The following is a 21,363-nucleotide window of genomic DNA, read 5'->3' as shown; positions in this document are numbered from 1 at the left end:
CACGCAAATAACATTGATTCTGTCATGTGGTGGTATCACGTAATCAGTGTACATTTATATTCCTTTATATCATTGATAGCCTCTGACAGGACTAGGCTAGACTAAATTAGAATATTTTTTTGTTCTTAGTACCTCAGTTGAGTGGATTTGAGATTGCTTGGGTGTTTCCGTGTATTGTTTGGATTTCTTTCTGTACTTCTACATGAAAATTCAAATTGGTATTAAAGTTTTAAATAAATTAAACCCTCAAAACTGTAAAGCAAGATGAACTGTGTTCATTTCATGCTTATTCCAGCTGGTTGCTGAAGGATATGTGTGGGTGGAAGAAAGGAAACGATTTAAAAGAAGGGGCTTTGTTTTTCTATTTTGTTTATGGTGGTTCTTTGTTGGTTTTTTTAGTCATCAACCTCTGGGCTTGCTTGACAGTAACTATGAATAAGCCTGCCTTTGGATGTAAAAAGAAATGCATCAGTGTTTTCTGGTCTTTTTAAAAGTCTTTTGCTCCTGCATTGCACTTGCAAGGTTTTTGCTGGGGATTTGAGAAAGTGATACATGCATAGCTCAGTCATGTAGAATTTGGGGCCAGGAGGGAGTCACGTGTGATCACCGACAGGTAGCTGTGAAAAACAGCTGATAGATGTTTCTTACAGGCTTTCTCTGTGTTAAAAGGAGTGCTTAGCCCTCCTCAAAATTTAAGTTATTCAAATTTTTCTATGTGACTATTGAGAAATACTTCCCCAAACCGCAAACTAATCTTTAGTTTGCATATGCTTTCCCAACTTCCATTATTAGGAAGAATAGAAAATTTGTTTACTTACTTTTCAAATAAATTTTTAGAGTCCTTGATGCAGTTATTGGATCAAAGTTACTGATTTTCTGTAGCAATTATTTTTTATTTTTGCAGTTCAGGAAATAAGAGAGAATACCTGTTAGTAGATGATACGCTTGCATTACTGAAGTAGTTTTCTAGAAATGGGATATGATCTAACTTACTACCTTTTATGTCACAAACTGTCGTAACTTCCACACAATTTTTGTAGGCTACCATCTCACTGTACCTCTGGCTCCTGGTCTAGCACATAGTTGCAGTTTACTCCGTAAAGCCAGTGCCCTACTGTTATACGAAGTCAGTTTTATATTCTTCAGTTTTACTTAAAGACAGCAGCCTAGCCTTAGTATCAAATGCTTCCTTAACTGTGGTTGCATTGTCTTGCAGCAATTGTAAAGGGAAATCAAGATCCCCTCTTCGTGTCTCTTGATCTTTCACCAGACTAGAAGAACCTGTAGTTCCTAAAGCTGGAGGTATGTTTGCTTTGTGTTTCATTTATTTGCTGTTTCTACCCTTCCAAGTGCCTGTCTGAAGCAGGCACTGTAAAAGACCAGAAGTTTGGAACCATTTCATTGTAGTTTCCACAATTTGCTAAAACATCTGTAATGTGAAGTAATTAAGGGATTGGTAGTTTTACTGTTGAGCCAAACAGAGAGCCATATGTCATCTGCTGCAGAAATACTGAGAGACAAATAATGGGTTCCTGTTGGTGTCACCTACAATTCCCCAAAGAGCAATGTTGTTGATGCAGAAAGGTAAATGGTTTTTCACACAATGTTACAAGATTTAATGCTCATTACTTCTAGTTATCACCAGCCTATGTTATGCCCATCTTCAGTTGCACCTGCTATTATTCTGCTCAGGTAAGAACCTGATAAACAGCAAAAAAGTAATGTTTGGGTTTTTTTGATCAGTAAAACACAAACCTAGCTCAGTCTTGTATGTGATGTATAAAAAGGAAAGGGAATCTCGTTTACCTCTCAGAGTAAATTTAGAGTAAAAAAAGTAAATTTAGAGTAAAAATAGTGCAGGTGTATTTGTCAGTTCTTTGTAACAAAGGATGTTGAGTGAATGCTAAGCTTTCAGTTTTGTGTTAAGACTATTTCGCTAACTGTGGATTTGTATACATTCCCAACATTTCATTTTTGTGTGTGTGTGTGTGTTTTTTTTTAAACTAAGTTCACAAAATAAATTATTGTAGCTTTTGTTGCAAGTAAGTATTTCTGTCTCAGACTTTTCCCGTGGAAGTCTTATTTTCTCATTACATCTCCTGTGTAGCCTACTCCATTGACATCTTAGCAATTCTGTTCTCAGTATGGGCATGCTGTGATCAGGCAATGTAAGCTCAGAAATGGGAAAGGGATAATGGTTTTAAATTAATCAATCATAGCTAGGTTATTCTGCAAACAGGACGACTTTCCCATTCACTGTATGTCTGTCAGTGGAATGAGAAAATGAAATGATTATGACATTACTTAAGATCCAGAGGACAAAAACACTTTCTGTTAAAGGAATTCAAAGCTTTCTAAGGTTTCTTGTAAGTGTGCCCCATGTCCTTGGCTAAATCTCTCCATCTACCTTGGTCTTTAATTCTTCAGTCATTAAATGGAAATGATAATTCCTCCCTTTTTCTTAGAAGAGTGATTTTGGAGATAAAATCTGTTAATGACTGAGAACCTCAGGTGTTGTGGTATCAAGGGCTATATGAAAATAATTGTAAAGCCAACCCGAGGGCTTCCTTTATCTTTACAAATGCACAGAATCCACTGTGTCGCGTCCCCTAAATGTGCATTTTCCGATCGTAAGCTACATGACCTCCTATTTCTCTCATCCAGCTCTTCTTTGCTGTGCATAAATAAGATACCTGAACCTCACAGCGTTTGTTATGATGCTTGTTTATGAAAATGTATAAATTTGAATTTAAGATTTTTAGGCACAAAGATTAAAGGCAGACATATTAAAGAGTTGCCCAATCTAATTTAGAGGGAGCTGTGGGTGCTCAGCACCTCTCTGATAATGAAGATCTGGTTGTTTACTTGTTCCATTCTACTCCTTTCACCATCTATCTAATCCTATCGCGTAATTGTCTACAGAAAATGCTCAGACGCTTGGTTTCTTTACTGTTTTGTATAATTGGGGATAGTGTCACCATGCAGTGAAAAGAACCACAGAATGCTGTTTTTCAAAGGCATATGCTCAAAGTTGCAAAACGTTTTCTCACTGGATCAGGAATGAATAGTAAGATTATTCTGCTTATTTGTTTTGCTATTTATGGGTAGTTGCTACTTGCTGTTTTGGTTATATAGTGATGATAGCTTTGAGATTATGTGGAATGTTATGCAACTGCTGTAGTGAAAGACACAGATTTCTTATGTGATACAGAATTCTTGGCTGTATGTCCAGGTCAGTAAGATGTGGAAAATACTTAAGCAACCAGAATTTACTCACTGAATTCACAGATTGTCTGCGGAGAACAGCAGGTTGGAACAGAAATTTTAAGACACCTATTTATATAACTAGAAATAGAAAGTGGTGTAATTAGTGCCAGTTTTTAAGCTAATGAGCAGTCAAGACTGTTTTGATAAAGGAAAAGCATTTATTCCCCGGAGTGAGTACAAATGACCCTTTCCTTTTAGTTTCTTTGCTAGTGCATTAGATCTACTGAAAAGATGTTACATATTGGTTAGACAGCATGTCTTTAATTTTGACTTTAAAAAATGATTAGTGGGAGTTTAAATACATGGCCTCTAGACAGTTTATAAATGAGAAATGTCAGTGTTGTGCTGGATGATAAAAACCTTTGTAACTCTTGTAACAAACTTTGTAAAAATGCTTCAAGTTAAAAAAAAAATATGGATCTATTTGCCTCTCAAATTCATTTTTTTGACATGTGAAGATATGAAGTTGCAAATAATTTCTTTATTTCTTTCCTGATGTAAGTCACTTTAGCAAGTAAAGGTAAAAAACAGAAGTTTGCAAACATGTTTGTGTTTGATACATTTACTTTTTCTGATGATGGCTTCAGTCCTGCAGAGTCAATACTTGCATACCAGTGAGTCAAATCGTTTTTAACCTGTTTTTAACTTTCAGCAATATCTGAGGAAATGAGTGTGTGCTTGTCTTAACAACAGCCACACTTAAAGTGGCCATTCCTTATGCAATTTTTGTGTTGTCGCTTTCATTTAGCTTCTACACTTCTCTTTATTTTCTAATTGACAGAAAATGTCCTTTCTTCTTGGTACCAGAGAAGAAAAATAAATCTATTCTGCATGTTAAGATGTAGGATTTTTGGTCATCAAAATAATTTCTGGGGATTTTGTTAGTACAGTCGTGTTTTGTAATAGAGCAACAAGTGACCACCTGAACTTAAGAAAAGTATTTATCAGAAGAGAAAAGATCATCTAACCTAAGGGAAAATACTTTAGAGAGGGAATCCTGGCACTTGAAATCCTTTCCCATGCAGAAGCTAGTACTCCCACCTGTTTGTGTTCTTCAGCTGGGCCTGAATGTCCTGTTGGAAAAGTGGGGCTGATATTTTTCCTGCATGGTATCTTTGACCAACAGCTCAGAAATGCCTCCTCTTCTCATCAAGAGGCAGCATAATTGGCTTCTAACGATACCAGACCTGCTGTCAGAAAGAAATGTTTTAACTTCACTATTGTCAGTATTTTTTAACACACGTGGCCAATTTCCATTGCAGAATAAGTGTTAGCTTAGAGCGATGTTTAGTCCGCTTCAGACTATAAATAATGCATGCTAACTGCAGTAGGCAGAGCATGGAAAAGTCTGAGTGAAAGTGCCTTTGCTCCTCACTGTGTGAAGCCATTTTTACACGCTCTCAGGAGAGGATGATGGTGGTTTTGCATGTGATTCTCTGGCACACTGTTACCTGACCACAAGTAGCACACGTACAATGGCAAAGGCATGTTTTATTGTCTCTCTGCTCTCTTGAACAGGGTGTTAATAAGTCACTCTACTCCATAAGTGTTGCTTTTCTAAAATGCAATGCCCTCCGTGCCTGAAGAAGTAAACTAATCGTGTAGAGCTCTGCAGGAAAACATAGGGTGATGTAAAGAACAGAGCTCCTGTCTGTCAAGGTTGCAAAAGTGTTATGTGCATCAGCATTTTAAGACTAGGAGTTGACTTTGGAAGAGGACAGTCTTGGTGCATGTGAGCTGAATTCCTTTCTGATTAATTTAACCAAAAGATCTGTTCCAGGAGTACAACTCTGGTGTATCTACATTGTTGTATTAGAAGCGAACTTTAATTTCTCATTCGTCCCTAATCACCTTGCTTTGATTTGCACTGTGGAACAGTCTCAGAGTGCACAAACTAAATTCCTTTCAGATGAAATTAGACCAAAAGCTGTGGTAGAGTAGCGTGGCTAATGCATTGCATGCTAACAGCTTAGCTGTTCGTTGAGCCAGCCTAGAACTGCTGTCAGGTAAACTGCCAAATGCACGTAGAGTGGACATCAAGTCTTCAACACTGACTTGGCTCTCCAGATCTACCGTACTTGTCTGGAGTTCTTGTTAATGTAGACATGGCCATAATGCTCTCCAGCTGCTAACGAGTCCATCTGTAGCACCAAATTACAGTTGGTGTAAAGTAAAACTGTGGAAGCGCACACAGCATGAACTTCGTGACCTCAGTACAGTATCTTCTTGTGCTGTACTGCACTGCTTGATAACACAGCTAGCAAGTTTAAGACTAGCAAGTAGCCTCAACAGGAGAAATATGGAGTAAACAAGGCAAATCAAATTTGTGGTGTGTCTTCTCTATAATCCACTGAAATAAAACCTTGCTATGGAAAAGCTGAAACCTTGCTCTGCAATGTCCCTTGTCAGAGGAACATTCAGTTTGGGGAACAGATTAATTTTAGTGATCCCTAAACTGTCATATGCGTTGGGTACCTCAAGAAATGTTTTTCAAAAATATTTCAATGAGGTCATCTAAAAAAGTAGAAGTTTTTGTTAATATTTCCAGGGTTCTACTGAATTTCAAGAATTTAAAGGAAAAAAAAAATATAGATGAAGACAGTCAAGGCAGCTTTGCCTGGTTATGGAACTTCTTGGTTAAAGTACTGCTTGAATTTGTAAATATGAGATGTTTCAGTACTTGAGAGCTTCAAATAAGGTTACATTGTGCCAAGAGGAAAACTACGTCATAGCAGTGCAGTACAGCTGCAGGAGGCATTTTTCAGTGTAACAGAACTGATAGAAAAATTCCAAGTGTTCATAAAGCACTGGATGTTGATCAGAAGGGCCCAGTCTTGTTTTCGGTTGAGCCAACGTGAACGTCCCCTGAAGTGGGAACAGGATGAAAGCCCCCCAGGCACCAGACTTAGTGCCTTCTGATCATCAGCACTGTCTTCTGCACTGTATATTAGCATTAACTCTGTACAATATTGTGTTAATTTGCTATTGCAGGATGCTTCCAATGTTGTTTCAAATAGGTTGTTGGGAATTATTCCTTCATTTAGGCTGTTTTTGTGTCATGTCCTGCAACTGAGTAATAGCTGACATCTATTTGTAGTCCTTGATTACAAAGGCAATTATTTGTAATGCTTAGCATGAGTGATTTAGAAAGCTTAGCAATGCTTTCCCTGTTTAGGGGACTCTTTTAGTAGAACAAAGACACATTGTGGTGCTGTTAAAGAAGGATGTTTTCAATCTCTCTACTTGCCATAAAGAAACATATTTACAAGTATAACCTTTTACAATATAAACTAGATTGATTATGATCTTCCCTCTAACATAGGTTTTAAAAGTTAATTGCTATTAATACCGTAAATTACTGTCCTATTTTGCATGTATTTCATATGAATTAGTTTTGTTTTTATAGAAATTACTTGTTAATTTTTAGTAAATGATTTCCTTCCCTGTAGCTTTAAAAGGTAAAATAGTAAAGCTGCTAAAATGGTAATTCACAGTGAAGTTGTGTATTCACAATTCTTACTAGTGCTTATTTGATGACTACTTGATATAAAATCTCTGTAAACTTTAGGTAACAAGTCTCAGCTTTCCATATATATGATGGATATATATATATATATATATGCTATGTAATTATCTCAGCTGTGCAGCAGGACATTTTAAGAAACACTAAACATGCTTTTTTGCTGTTTCAGTAGCAGTAGGCGGTCATGCTTTTTTTGCTAATATAGAATATATTAGTCGTGCTAAATTACTGCAAAGTGAAGCAATAGTGAGTAGAAAATCATGTGTTGGTGCCCCTCGCAAAGTTAGTGCTTTTGATCTCCTTGACACATGTCAGAATTTAGGATAAGATGGAAGCCTTGCTTGTAGTTCTAAGTATGGGACAGAACAGCTTTACCACTTCAGAAGGAGCTCAAAAAGAAATTATGACTCAGAGACAGCCCTCTGAATCATATTTCCCCTGAGCTGTAGCATTGCACAAGTGGGGAGTATGCTGTCGGCCCTCTGCCAGACGAAGCATATTCCCTCTCCCATGGCCAGCCAGCTCTGTTTGCTGACACGAGAGGAAAGTGATGGGTATGTTTACTTCCGACCCCGTTTCCTTCAGCTTCTGTACTTGCTTATGGAAGAAAACAATGTCTCTTTGAGGCTTGCTTGTTAAGGCAGTGCCCACAGTAGGGCTTTTAGGAGAGGTGGCATGATGGCACAGGCCTTACAACTTCGTAAAGAACTTTGCTAGCAACCCAGTACCTGGTGTATTAGGTAGTTGTGTTGCTGCGTGTTTGTTGGTGGGACACTGTACTCTCTTGCCAAGTCTGAAACTAGTTCTTGTTCCTTGGGCACTCGCTTGTCATCCCAAACAAATGGAAAGCCAATATGTGGCATTGAGGGAGTCTATCAGCAACAATGACATAGCATTAAAGTACTGTATGAGTCTGATCTCAGGCAGATCTGGCAAGACTAATAATCAGCAAGGAAAATACGATTAAACAAAGCTGAGGTTTTGGTATTAATGTACAAAAAAGGAATTTTAGTCACATGTAAACCAACAAAAATAAATATTTCCTGTATGTTGAATTTAATAATTTAGTAATAGAATAGAAGAACCAAAAAAATCTGATCACCTAATTAAACTCTGCAATGACTTTTAACAGATTCCATCACCAGATTTTGTAGATGAACAGTGATTTATATCAGTGTAATAATCTATAACAGTGTAAAATTTATAACAGTGTAAATCAGGGTTAAAGTGTTCATTTATTAGTATTAGATCACCTAGCAATGCAGAGGTCCATTGTTCTTAATGGCTAAAGAGGTTAACGATTCTGGTAACCTACTTAGAATCAAGCATTTAGAATTTTAATTTGCTAGCAACAGTAATTATATGTAAAGCCTGCCACTGAGTAGTATTTATTTTCTTACCCCATTAATGAAGGAGGAAAATCTAAGTAGGATAGCATATATTGAAATTATTCATTTCAATAATAGTTACCTATACTTTTACATTTATAATGAATGTTAAGAAAATTTTACCAAAACTGTATATTCAAGGGGCAAATTATGCACCCCTCAGTGCACAAGGAAATATCAATTTGTCGAGTTTAGCCTCTAGGACTGCCGGGGTAAGTAGGTACAATCCATTTTTTTGAGAATGTAACTTGGAATTCCATCCTGCATGATCCTTATAACCACCCTCGTTCTTCAGAAGGAGCTTTGCAGATTCACAAGTAATTTTCACAAAACCTGAAAATCATTACAAAAGAAAAGAGATGATGATAAAGCCAGAAAAAAAAATAATGTTACAATGTACTGTAACAACAGGAGATTGTCACTGAATATTTGCTCCTGAAATTCTTTTGTCAGGGCCATTCTGTTGTTATTGCTAATCTTTTCTGCTTGTCAAGTTCTACTTTACATCACGGTGAAAAATGAAGAATAGATTGAGTAATAAATTATTATTATCACAATTATCACAATTGTGATGTGCCTCTGTTTTTAAGAACCTAACAGTCACTCTGAAAGATACACCAGTATGATAAAACTAATAATCCTCATCTCAACTGTCTTTGGTTGGCATACCATGTGGCCAGCGAACAACTGCCAGCCTGCTTGACTTTCATGCTATTATTCATAGTTTTATGAAATTCTAAGAAGAGGTGTTTTCTAAAATTCCTTTTCAAGTAATTGTGACGTCTGCAATATGATTTGTATTATGCTTGTTTTTAACACATCAGTACACATTAACTCAGCACTTCTGGTGCTGATGCATTTTGAAGAATAGGGTGATTTTTCTGTATACTCACAGCTTGATTTATTTTTATTAAAAAATAAATGAGAGAGTAGGGGGAGAGGATGAAGTGTGCGTAAGTACATTGTATCAGTGCAAAATCAATCACCTGATGCCTTTCAAAGCTTCCCTTCCTACTGTTCTTTCAGTAATGGGATATTCTGTTGCTTAATCTTGTTGGCAGTTTAGTGTTATTTCTGTGTATATTTATACAATATGCAACATAATGACATTTAATACAGGGCCAATGGGTCTCTAAATCATCTTCTGTATTTCATCCTAGATTAGCAAAGGCTTACCTGTTTTTTTGTTTTGTTTTGTTTTGTTTCGTTTTCCAACAGCATTTGATATATTTTGAAATAAAGTAACTCTCCAAAATTCCTATCCTAGAACTCCTGTTGATAAAGTGTACAGGAGAGCATTTCTATCACTCCATTTCACAGCAATATATTTCTCATCTCCAGGCAGTTTGTAAAGGAATGGTCTTCAGAAGACTTCAAAATCGTACCCAACATTCTTCTATTGCTTCTTAAATCATATTCTGAGTGTTCGTTTTCCAAGTTTCAATTATTTTTGAATCTTACAGAGTGAACCTGACATTGTATTACAGTCCCTTCAGCGTAAAAGCATTGTATGATGTAATGAAAGTATTTCATACAGTCTTACAAATAAGTATGTCCCAAATACGTTTATAGAATTTATGACTTAAGATGTCATTGTTAAACTGTGATAACTGTGATATATGAAAGCATTTATATTATTATTTGTGATTTAGATGGGAAGACATAGAAAAAATTCAAGGATACACATGTTAATGACACAAATGAGTTTAAAGAATGAACAAGTGCAACAGATGTTTATTCTTATTTATATATTTAAGTGTCTATTGATAAATAAGTCAGAATATGAACAGGTGACGGGTAAAGATGTAGCAGAAGTCATATTTGTAGTGACTAGGCATTTGAGGGGTGTTATCCTTAATGCTTTCTTTAGAAAACAAATGAAATAAAAATAAATGGCCATAACACTCCTCAGGAAAATAACTTAATGAGACTAATATTTTAAGTTGAATCAAGACATAAACACTTGCACGTTCTTTAGCATGCTAAAAATGCTTAGTGAGACAGCAGAATGTGTCAAACGGTCTGGTGAAGAATAAGGAGGGCCCTTGTGAAAAGATATCTAACATACTGTTAGGAAAGGGGAGCAAATTCAGTCCTCACAAAATGGCCTTAGGAAAAACAACACTCGTTTGCTATAACTTATAAGTGGATTGGGTCGTTATCCTTCTCCTTCCTACCCTAGAGTTCAGTACTTTTAGCGTTCATGTTATATGCTGCTTTGTTGATTCACGTAATAGCATTAATACAGCTGTGTAATTCAGAGAAATCTGATCATTTCTTCAAAGACGTTTCTTATGTTTTTTCCCCTAGAAAGCATAAGGATTATACTGTTGTCTAGACACACCATTTGGACTACCGTACTTTCTATTGAAAATAGAAAACGGTGTTTGCATGTGTAGATGTAAACCTATACAATAGCAATACACTTCTCACTCCATGTTGCAAATACACCTCTGAGTTTTGACATAGCACATAAATGCTATGAATTGTAGTTAGATGATATAGTGTACAGACTAAATAGCGTACCTTGTCAACCCCAGTCATAAAATCAACAATACAGATTACAGTCATATATTCACAGTCTTAAATATACAATACATATATATGTACATTGAGGAAAAGAAAAAACACAGCCCAGACAATAAATGAAAAACAGGTCTATACAAGTGAGTCACTTGTTTAGAAGCAAGATACACTAACTCGATTTCTACAATCAAGTAAAGCAGCTGAATTATTTGTGTGAACCTCGATCTCTGTTTTGCTAAAAGCTTCTTATACCACAGTGTAAAAAACAGACATCTTTCCAACAATTGAAAGTACAAAAATAATTAAATATTTTAGCGTCTAAATTTGTAATCCTTGAACGAGTTAATGATTTAAGAGCACAGCTCAAACAATTGTTTACTATACTTAGTGTTAGCATTCTGAGTTTAATACACTAAAGTTTCTCCTTGTCTAAGAGAAAACATGTAAATCAACATTCATACTGTTATCAATTCTCTCATTCTAAAAGGCAGTTCTTATTTGGGGATATCAGAGAAGTGAGACCTAGCCAGTTATTTGTTCAGATACACAAAGATTGTTTTTCTTTCAGAAATTTGCACTGAGGTTACCTGCACCATCTGAAGCTGTACCCAGGTACTCTATACACACAATTTGAAGCTGACTCAGAGCAGCTCACTGCAAAAACAAAGTGACTAATCTCTTTGTAGTGCTGAGGCTTTGCAACTTTTCTCTGAGTCATCAGGACAACTCAAAGTGACTAGACTTAGTACAGAAATAAACAGATTTAAACACAGCACTTGGTTTCAAAACAAACAGATTGTTTCTGCTCCTCCTGTCAGAATGACCTTGGTAATGCTATTTAACATCCAAGTGTTGCTGATATGCAAGGTAGTTTAAAATCCCTAGAACGCAATCAAAGTATAATCTTAGAAGTTAAGGGAAAAAATGAAGAAGTAAAGAATGAAATGAAGGCAAAACTTTCCTTGTCCATTTAGAAACATATAAAGAGGAGGAGCAATCAGTTGTCCAAAGGCAAGATTGCAACTGAAAAAGTAAAACTAGAACTGATGGTATTAGGATGTGGAAGGGAAAGGTAAGGAAGATATTTAGTGATTTGCCTATTTTTGATGTACTTTAGCCACCTTTAATTAGTTCTTCACATTCTCAAAGATCAAATAGATAGCTAAACTAACCTTCAGCAACGTTAATCCTACTTTATTCACCAAATATCTCTCTGTTAAAACTGTAAGTTCCTCTGTCTTTATGCTGATATCTAAAGGGTAAATATTAATACAAGTTGAGCTGGAATTTCTTCTGAAATAGATGACTGGTTGCTTCTGTCACCTCCACGTTAGAGATGCAGACCGCGCTGTTGGTGGAACTAGTGTAAATTTCAAGAAGCAAACCTGAAGTTAATGATCTGCAAATAAATATGGAAATTTAATAGTTACTCCAAACTACTTTTCTATAACTATGAGAAGTATTTGGCCCTGTATATTTATTTCAAGATCATAATAAATATTATAACCATTTTGAAATCTTTACTAGCATGGGTCTGGGCATGTCTGTGCAGACAAACCTGGGGTTTTATGCCTGTAGTCCGAGATAGCCAGCTACGATCTTGCTGTGACTCAGAAACTGTACAAGTGCATTGATGTGCACAGAGCTAATGAACCTGATGGGGTGTCCAAAACCCGTGCAAGTATGTTACCATGATTGCGTGCCCAGACTGAGAAGTCCAACTATTCCACAAGGCTAGTTAGCTTAGGCAGTTTTTATGTCCAGAGTTGGTTTCCCTCAGCATAACCTGCATGCAGTGTGAGTTCCCGTCTGCCAACACGTGTTAGCAATGCCCAGTATCCACGTGCAGAGCATCTTCGCTAGGGAACAAATATTCCAGAACGGAAAAGGCACTTAATATAGTATTTATAACAATAAATTATGAGTATCTAAATCTATCAGATTTAGTCATTAAATAATCAGGAGCAGTACAGAATGTATTATAAGACTTGAGGTAATAATTTGGTTTATTACACATTTACTACTACATTGCTGTAATTAAAATATATATAACAAAAAGATTTTTATAAAAGTTGTACCTCAGTATCTCATTTAATGTAGATTACAAATACAGTAATAGAGAAAAGAGAAAATCTAACAAAACTGTAGAAATGAGCAATGTTGAATGTCTTTTTATTTGAGTCACAAAATCAGCAAGAGGTAACATGTTAATCACTTTAACATTAAGAAAGCCAATAAGCATGTTAGTTTAGCTGCTTTTGTGCTTGAGGTAGGATCATGTAATATCTCAGAAACTAAACAAAGTTGGGCCTCGTCTGTACTTGAATGGGAGATGTGTGAGAAAAATTCATCGTATTACAAGAAAGGATGTCAGTGGTTTAATAGGTTTCATCATTATAGCTGAGTCAGTACTGAAGTCATGCCTGCTATGGTGTTAAGGAAACATTCTACTGTTGGAATTGGATGCCAGATTCACTTGGTGGTTAGGCTTAAATTGGGATCTACAGCTTGTAGCATTACATTTAGGAAGGCATTTTGTCTTGAGTTTACAACGATCCTAATGATCAGGATCCTGATGATGACAATGAAAAGTGTGCAAACTTTGACAATGTTTATAGTATTAAAATAACATAAATATACTTCAGTTATTAATTGCTCAAGAGCTTTTTTGTCTTCAGCATAAGTCAGGAGGAAGATGCAATCATCATTACAGTTTCTCTTTCTTATTTCTTTGTTCCTCCCATGTTTTATGCATGAAAAATAAAAATTAAGAGAAAAATAATGAAAGGAAAAACAAAAGAAAAAGTACATGTTTATTTACATTACTGTGAGGGTGGTGAGGCACTGAACAGGCTGCCCAGAGCAGCTGGTGCTGCCCCATCCCTGGCAGTGCCCAAGGCCAGGCGGGATGGGGTTTTGGGCAGCCTGGGCTGGTGGGGGGGGGTCCCAGCCCATGGCAGGGGGGTTGGAATTAGATGGGTATTAAGGTCCCTTCCAACCCAAACCATTCTATGATTGTATTGTCTGCACAAAACAAATATATATATATATAACTTTATATATAAATATACAGATAATACTTTAAATTAACTGAGTATTAGGAAGAGTAGAAAAAAGAGAAATGAAGATAAAAGGACAAAATATATTAATGGCAGAGCTAAAGAAAATTTAGTGACATTTGAACAGAGTCAATCCCAAAAACGTTTGAAATTTGCTAGTATACAGGGATAGTAAAATAACACAAAAAAAGATAGACCTCTTCGTGGTGGGTATAGTCAGTCACTCACTTTTGGAATTGCAGTTTTTCTGAAATAAAACTTGCTCCAAGTCTGAGAATTAGAATATGATGTAAGATTCGACTTTGTGAAGTTCCAGAACCACATTGTAGTCCAGTCTGTTTTCATTAGATTTCATTAGATTTTTATTTTTCTTTCAAAGCTTTTTGAAAGACAGGGGATTTAATTTCTGTTGATAGCTAGCTGTCATTGATCTAGCTATCAACCTAATCTTTCAAACAAAAAAAGGCAGTGACAAAGTTGAGAACATAAATGTCTTCAAATAACATTGAGATTGCTGAAGATAAAAAGGAAAGGAAATTTCTGAAACTTCAGAAAATAATAATTACTTTATTACTTTAAATAACAAATCTCCTCTATTTCTGTTTATTTTGCTCCTGTTGATCAAGTCAGAAATCCTTTAGATTCATCTAAGAAACTCCTGTTCCTTCTGGGTGCAGAATGGAGTCTTCCACTGTTGAAGCACTGTTCTGTCTTGAATTGTCATTCCCTTTACAGGAATCAACTCAGATTCCTGAAAGAAGAGATCATTATTATACCTTTAGAGATAATACTATTTGCAGCCTCTACACAGCATTTGCTATAATATCTGCTGTATTTCCTGTTAATGTAACAGTGTATAATTAACCATTTGTGAAGTTGTTACAATTTTGCTCCTTTGAAGTTGTTAATGGATAATGAAGGCACGTTTTCAGTCTCTGCTAGAGCAAATGCCTCACTGTTGCATCCAAGAGACATTTTGCCATCCCAGTCTTTCTTGCTCTAAAAAGCACTCACGTCTGAGAAATTTTACCTTTTATTTACACAAAGTTCAGAATGTCTGTTACCTGGCAAAGCCGTCTCTGTAAATTGACTACGGGTTAATAAACCAGTGTTACTCTTACTAATAGAAGGGCCAAAAGAAACTGTAACGTGTGTACTTGAATTGTCTGCAGATTAGTATGTATGTGCCAAGAAGATTTACATTTTGTTAGTGAAGTTAAATTATCATTTATAAATCTGGAGATTTAAAAAACAGAACAATACTAGTATTTCATAAAATCTTTTGGGAATAGTATGACAAATATATCCGCTGTCAGGTATAATTTCCTGACTCTCTGAGGTGATTTCTGGCAAGATAGTGTAATACAAAGTTTAGAATGGGTTATTGGATTTAATTCATACTTAAATCACCTTAACAGTCTTTGCCTCTGCTTATTTATGTGGAAAAAGAAGTCATATTTTTTGTGAGTTTTTGATCTGTTTCCAATCTTTTAGAGTGAAGGAAGTTACTATATAGCAGAAGAAATGTTACTTTGACTGGGTGGGCTTTATTTGTAGAAAATCCTATTTCTTCTACTTTGTGGAACAGCTGACAGAGATTAGTTTTAAAATGAATACCAGATAATATTCTGCAAAAACATCATGTCATCATAGTTTGTTTTTTTTAATAATTATGTGTTACAGCGGTGAATAAGTACAGATAATGAAGGAGATTGCCAAAGGCTGCTTACATTGCACGGGCAAAGCTAAAATACGTGATCAACTGTATCTGTTCTCAAACTTCTTATAAACAAGTATTATGTTTCTTTGCTAAATGTGCATGATTATTTATCCAGTTGTAAATTAAAATACATATTTTTACTAATCAGAAAGTTAATAAAATACTCTTCTTCCTATGTCTTTAACCCATTATAAAATATTGGTACCAGAGCTGCTGCTGAATGAACCAACACTGAGTGGCACAAGCACTGCTATTTTGGGAGTGGGTGCACCCTGAATGTGAGGTTGGGGTAGAGCCATGTATGTGTGTGTGATTGTTAATTTGCCTTCTGCAGACTATGGAAAGAGAACTTGGTAATAATTTTAAGAGCAAAAATGGGGGCAATAATAGTTTTATAATGAGGGCAAAAATAATTTTAAGTGCAAAAGAAGTTGTGCTTTTACTGAAAAAAAAATGCTTACAGTGTGTCAGAGAATACGAGTGTACTTCATTCCCATTTCTCTGAGACAAAATTCTGTTCTAAGCTGCATAGTAATTAGAGCAGCTTCATAGAAAGTTAGCCCTCTTAAGACAGGAAAGGTTTTGCAATTCATACTTTGACTCAACTGCAATATATACATCTTAAAATCTGATATTTCTTTCAGTATATCATCTGCCTTGTGTCTGAACTTTGGTGCTTTTGTGCACATACAGTTCCCCATGCTCTGTCTCAGATCACAGTTGTGCCATGATTTATTAGTTATTGAGAAATATTTCTGGTAATACTGTTTGACAAACTGCAACTAGTTGGGATACCAACGAATTGAGAGCTGGTAGTATCTGAAGTTGCTTAGCTAAAGCTCAGAAATAGCTTTGCTCATAACTGAAGGACAGGTGACAAAGACTGTAGCTTTCTGATTCAAAGTACAGCAGGGAAAGCCTGCCCTCCTGAACCTCTGATAAGGACTGGATTTTTCACAAGCATCTTTTAAAAGTTTTGTGCACCCATAGGTGTATGCAGCCTGAGTGTGCTTATGTAAATTCTCATGCAAAAACTGGTGTGCTTTATTTCCATACCTGTTGATAAATTTTCAGACTTGCTGTTAAATCTATAGAATGCTAAAACAATCGGTTATGATCTGTCTCCACAAACTGAAATGCATACAAGCAATGCATGAAAAATATGAAGATGAAATCAGTGAAAATGGCATTTTAAACAGGAGTCATATTTAGAATTTAGAAAAAGAAGAGAGAATTTTTGATAAGTAGTTTTCATTTTTCTGTGTTCCCCATGTGTTTAGGATTTCATTTGAAGGAAATGCAGGGTGCTAGAGCATGCCTATACAAGCAGAAGCAAAAGTGCTGAAGATTTAATACATTTCTGTAAATTGTAAAATACCTAGTAGAGCTATTCTTCTGGATTGCCAGAAAGGGCAAGAATTTGGCCCTTTGGCAGTGCCTTCGATGAGAGAGACTCTTCTTGTGTACATTACCTGACCGAGAGGTGGTAGAGTGCACTGGTGAGTCAACACAACTGTTCTGGCTTGTTTTCTAAATATTTGCAAGGAGTTCACAGATTAGCTGACACCCGAGAATGAGACTTCAGAAATTTATTGTTTAAGAGAATCCTTAGCTTTTGACTCACACACAAGAACAAGGTTTTAGAAGAATGACAGAGGGGCACTGAGTTCATGAGTCAATATATTGGGCCAGGCTGCAGCCAGCTGTAGTCACGGAACAACAGTAGTGTGCTCCAGAAGTTCACTGCTTTTTCTATGTAAGATAATTCAGAATTTACAAGAACGATTGAGTATAGGAGCATGATTTCTTGAAAAGAGGAAGGAAAACAAGATGGAAGAAAAGAAAGGAGTTTGTAAGGAAATGTATTAACTTAAAACTGGATGTTTACACCAGTGGAGCTCATTCAGCCTGCCTTTGCCAACTGTGTAACGTATAGATAAAGCCGTAAGAAACATGCTCCAGAGAAGGGAGGTAACAACAGCTGTGATGGGTTTTGCTGCTTCACAACTGGACAGAGGTGACTAAGTTTGCAGCTTGCTCCCAAAACATTCTGGACACCCCTTTAGCAAGAGTACTTGCAACACCTACAGATGTGCTCTCAGCCTGGTGATGCAGGTTTGATGTGGGGCCCCACTTGAACTGCTCACAAGTGTGTACAACTTGGGCTGGCTGTTGCTACAGCACAGACCTAGAATGTGCATGGTCATGGTGGATGAGAGCAAAAGGCAAATTTCTGTTTATCTATATATTTTGGTTAATCTTCACTTTTTCAGGGGCAAATCCTGCCTAGTCATTTGCAAGATAAAGGTCCTCAGATACAGTGGAAATACAGCATTATTGAAACAGGGAGTGTTTCAGCATTTGTACAGGCTCAGCGGCAGATGCCTTGCTGTGCCAGCACGGAGCCCTGCTGCCCAGGTGCTCCCTGTGTGCTGGCAACTGGTGCTGTTTGCAGAGCTCTGGTGGGGCTCATCCTGCTTGCTGCATTCACTGCTGCGAGTTGGGTGGCCTCAGCTGGTAAGGGCAGTTGAATGAGCTACTGTTACTTCCAAGTGGGTGAAGAGTATTCCTCTTTCTCCTTTGTCAACATGGTAAACCAGATGAGGGCTTGGGGGAAAAACTCTTAAAACCCATATTTCGTAACAATTTTATATGAATTAAAGGAATGTGAGTAATAGAGGAAACAGTCACTAAAAGCTTTGTGAAAGTAAACCTTATACGTTTAAATTGTGGTTAATTTTATGCTGTGTCTACATAGGTGACACATTCTAGTACTAGACTGTGCCGGAAGTCTTTCCCATAATCATTCTCAGATAAAAATCTAGTATTTGCCTACCAGTATTATGCTAATAATCTTTATCTTAAATTCTCAGAGTTGTGCTTCAAACTCCTGGCATGCTGCACAGCTACTTTGTCCTCCATTCTTACGAGACTTCCCTTGACTTCCCTTAGCAATTAGCTGTAGAAGTTGACATTTTCATTAGTCATCCTCTGCATGCTCAAGTTAGGAAGTAAGACCCTTTACATTACTTTCTGCATGCTTTCAGCAACATTGTTTAAATTTTTGCCTGCAGCAATGTTTTGAGATAAAGCTAAATGAAATGGCTACCTTCATCCCTAAGCAAAATAAGTAGTTCAGAATGAGACAAAACTGTTGCAGAAACAGCCTTCTCCTGCAAAATTAAGTACAACATGTTCTATATTGGTATTCAGATGAAAGTACAACTGCAAAACACGTCTTTGGCAGCTGATGTATACCTCTGTCAGTGACTACGTTATTGTGTATGGTGGCAAATTTTTCTCTGTATCTCTACCCCTATCTATGCATGGAAATACCTAGGCATACAACCCTTACTTCAAAGTCCATTTCAGTCAATGAAATCTAATAATATTTTAAATGTTTCCACTGTCCGAGTCAAAGTGACCCTTAGTACACAGTCTAGTGGTAGTGATGCATAGACTTCTATGCATAAATAATTTTTTAAAAGATAGGAAAAAAGTTCTGGATTGTGGGCATATGTCAAGAATATGCACAAATGCCATTGGAAGCTTACTTTGATTGTTTTTATTCAGACAAGTCTGCAACTGAATGAATTTCTCATCTACTGTAGACAATAAATATACATAGTTAAATGAAAATCAACTAGTATCAATGTAAACTCAATATGAAATCAATATAAACTATAAACTACAAATTAAATTCAAGTCGATATAAATAGCTAAGTTAAACAAATAAAGAGTTGTAGTTTCTAATTTCTTTTTAGGTACTATGCAAATAGGGACAAACCTGATTTTGAGAGGGACTGCATGCTTTCAGCTAGGGAGATCCCATCTCGTCTGCTGTGGATGTATAGAGAACAGGGCACTTAACTTTGTGAACTAAATTCATTTTATAAGGTGTACTCTGCTCAGCTTGGACATGCTGTTAAAATCATCCCCTCCAAAATTCTTAAATGCAGTTTAATGCCAATTGCTTTTCAGTCTGTCAAATGAATCAAAGCACTGTTTGCCTAATACTGAACTGAAAAGGTAATTTCTTGTCAATTGATAGGAAAGACTGATATTTTGAAGGCTGTGTTTCTCTTGTATTGAATAATTGGCATGAAAAGTTTTATATATTGGGTTGTTTATAATTGATAAAATACAAAATCCATATCTACTGTAAGGGGAAAACTGGACTTTTATTTTTGCAGAAAGAGGATGTAATTGCATTAATATACTGTTATCAGTCTTTCATCCTATTGGCATGAAATGATATTTCCTTTTTCATATTGCTTACTAACTTTACAGGTATAATTTATCCTGTTAGGCAAACAGTGTTTATCATTAAAATCTTTAAGCTAAATTCAGTTGCAAATGTTTCTAAGTGTGTTTTAATAGATTAAGTTTTTTTTTCATTAAGCTTAAACAGCAGTTTTAGGTTAAGAAAAGCAGTTTTACGTTAAGAAAAGGTTATATATGTTTCTTGGAATACTTCTTCCCTTTTTCTTTGCTGAAAATGTATCTTTGATTGTAACTAAACTTTTAATATTATGTTTTCAGCTCTGAAAATGAAAATAGTTTATAGATTTACTTAACATGAATTGAAATCACAAAGGAAGAAAGAAATGACATAATGACATATTGTCTTGCACATCTTTTCTAGAAATGGAAAATAACATTTATTGTGAATTGATTATGATTCTAGAGCATGGAATTCATCATTCTTGTTTTCTTCTGCTTCCATGTCAGTTTAGCAGCAACAGTAGGACTAAATAGTCAATCTTAGTCTAATATTTAGTTAATAGTCTGTCACAATTCTTTGTTCTGCATCAGCTCTGCTTCTGTATATTATAATCTCCCATCTAAATGCTGTCCAGGGTTGGTAACGTTTAGTTTCCAAGATCAAATGTGTTTAAGTGCTTTCAGTCTGTGTGAATAGTCTACTAGCAGAAAAAGATACAAGCAGCTGATAACACTAGATAGACTGCTTTGCTTGCAGTGAAGTAGCGACACATCTGGATGAACAATACTTGTACCTTCATTGTGCTGGAATACTGCATAGAACAAACAATGATTCATTCCCTTCTAATACATCTTTTCTTAAATAGAATGATTCATATCAACGCGTTCTTAGAGGAATATGCTCTGTTTTTATTTGTTAACGAAAACAGACTGCAAGACCCAATAGAAGATCTTTCCCATTTCCCTCAGGAGAAACCTGTGTGGCATTTGTTGTTGTTGTTGAGTAGAATACACAAACAAAAGCTGACGAAAATTTAAGTACAAATCTGATTTAGAATCTTAACTGACAGAAACGCGTTTTGCTTTTTATCAGTAAAGCTATGCTACTGAATTGAGGATAACAAATTCTGTGCGTTCAGCTCGAGGGACTGAATAAAAAAACAAGACCCTCTTACAAGTGCAGGCTTGGCTTTATGGAACAGAAGCACTGAAAACCTTTTGTTTGACTGTTAGTGTCCTACCACAGTTAAAACAACAATCAAATTCCTCAATGCCTCATCACTTGTTGGTACAAGACAAAGATGCAGTGCACTCCAAAGGCTAGATGAGATAGTGGGTCTGTGATTCCTTTCACATTTAATCTAGAAATTTGGTTTAAGGGAGCAGCATACCTTGTACTCAGTTCTGTATGTGCATTTGGGCACAACCAGGACCTGAGGTTTATAATCACAGTTCATGATGTACTACATTCTTTTATGTTCATCTTGCAGACTTTTGATGAGGTGTAGTGCTCCTTTCAGTTACCTCTTTCAACATGGAGTTATTTTTACTTTGAATTATTACTGATGACTCTGCCAAGCAAGGAAATCCTTCCTCTACAAATAATAAATTGTTGCTGACAAAAACAAACAAACAAACAAACAAACAAAAAAGGCA

At 36.1% G+C, this 21,363-nt stretch overlaps 1 protein-coding gene across 1 annotated transcript in view; it reads left to right on the top strand.

Annotated features, from left to right (window-relative positions):
* NXT2 (nuclear transport factor 2 like export factor 2) overlaps positions 1-21,363 on the top strand; it is an 80,194-nt gene that overhangs the window by 1,004 nt on the left and 57,827 nt on the right. The window contains exon 2 of the mRNA XM_084534126.1: positions 1,217-1,302. The gene's annotated coding sequence lies outside the window, so the exon portion shown is untranslated. The remainder of the gene's footprint in view (positions 1-1,216; positions 1,303-21,363) is intronic.

The sequence above is a fragment of the Aythya ferina genome, assembly GCF_964211825.1.
Source record: "Aythya ferina genome assembly, chromosome: 13".
Taxonomy (NCBI): domain Eukaryota; kingdom Metazoa; phylum Chordata; class Aves; order Anseriformes; family Anatidae; genus Aythya; species Aythya ferina.
Note: the sequence above shows the minus strand (reverse complement) of the source record. Positions and strands in the feature narration are given on the sequence as shown.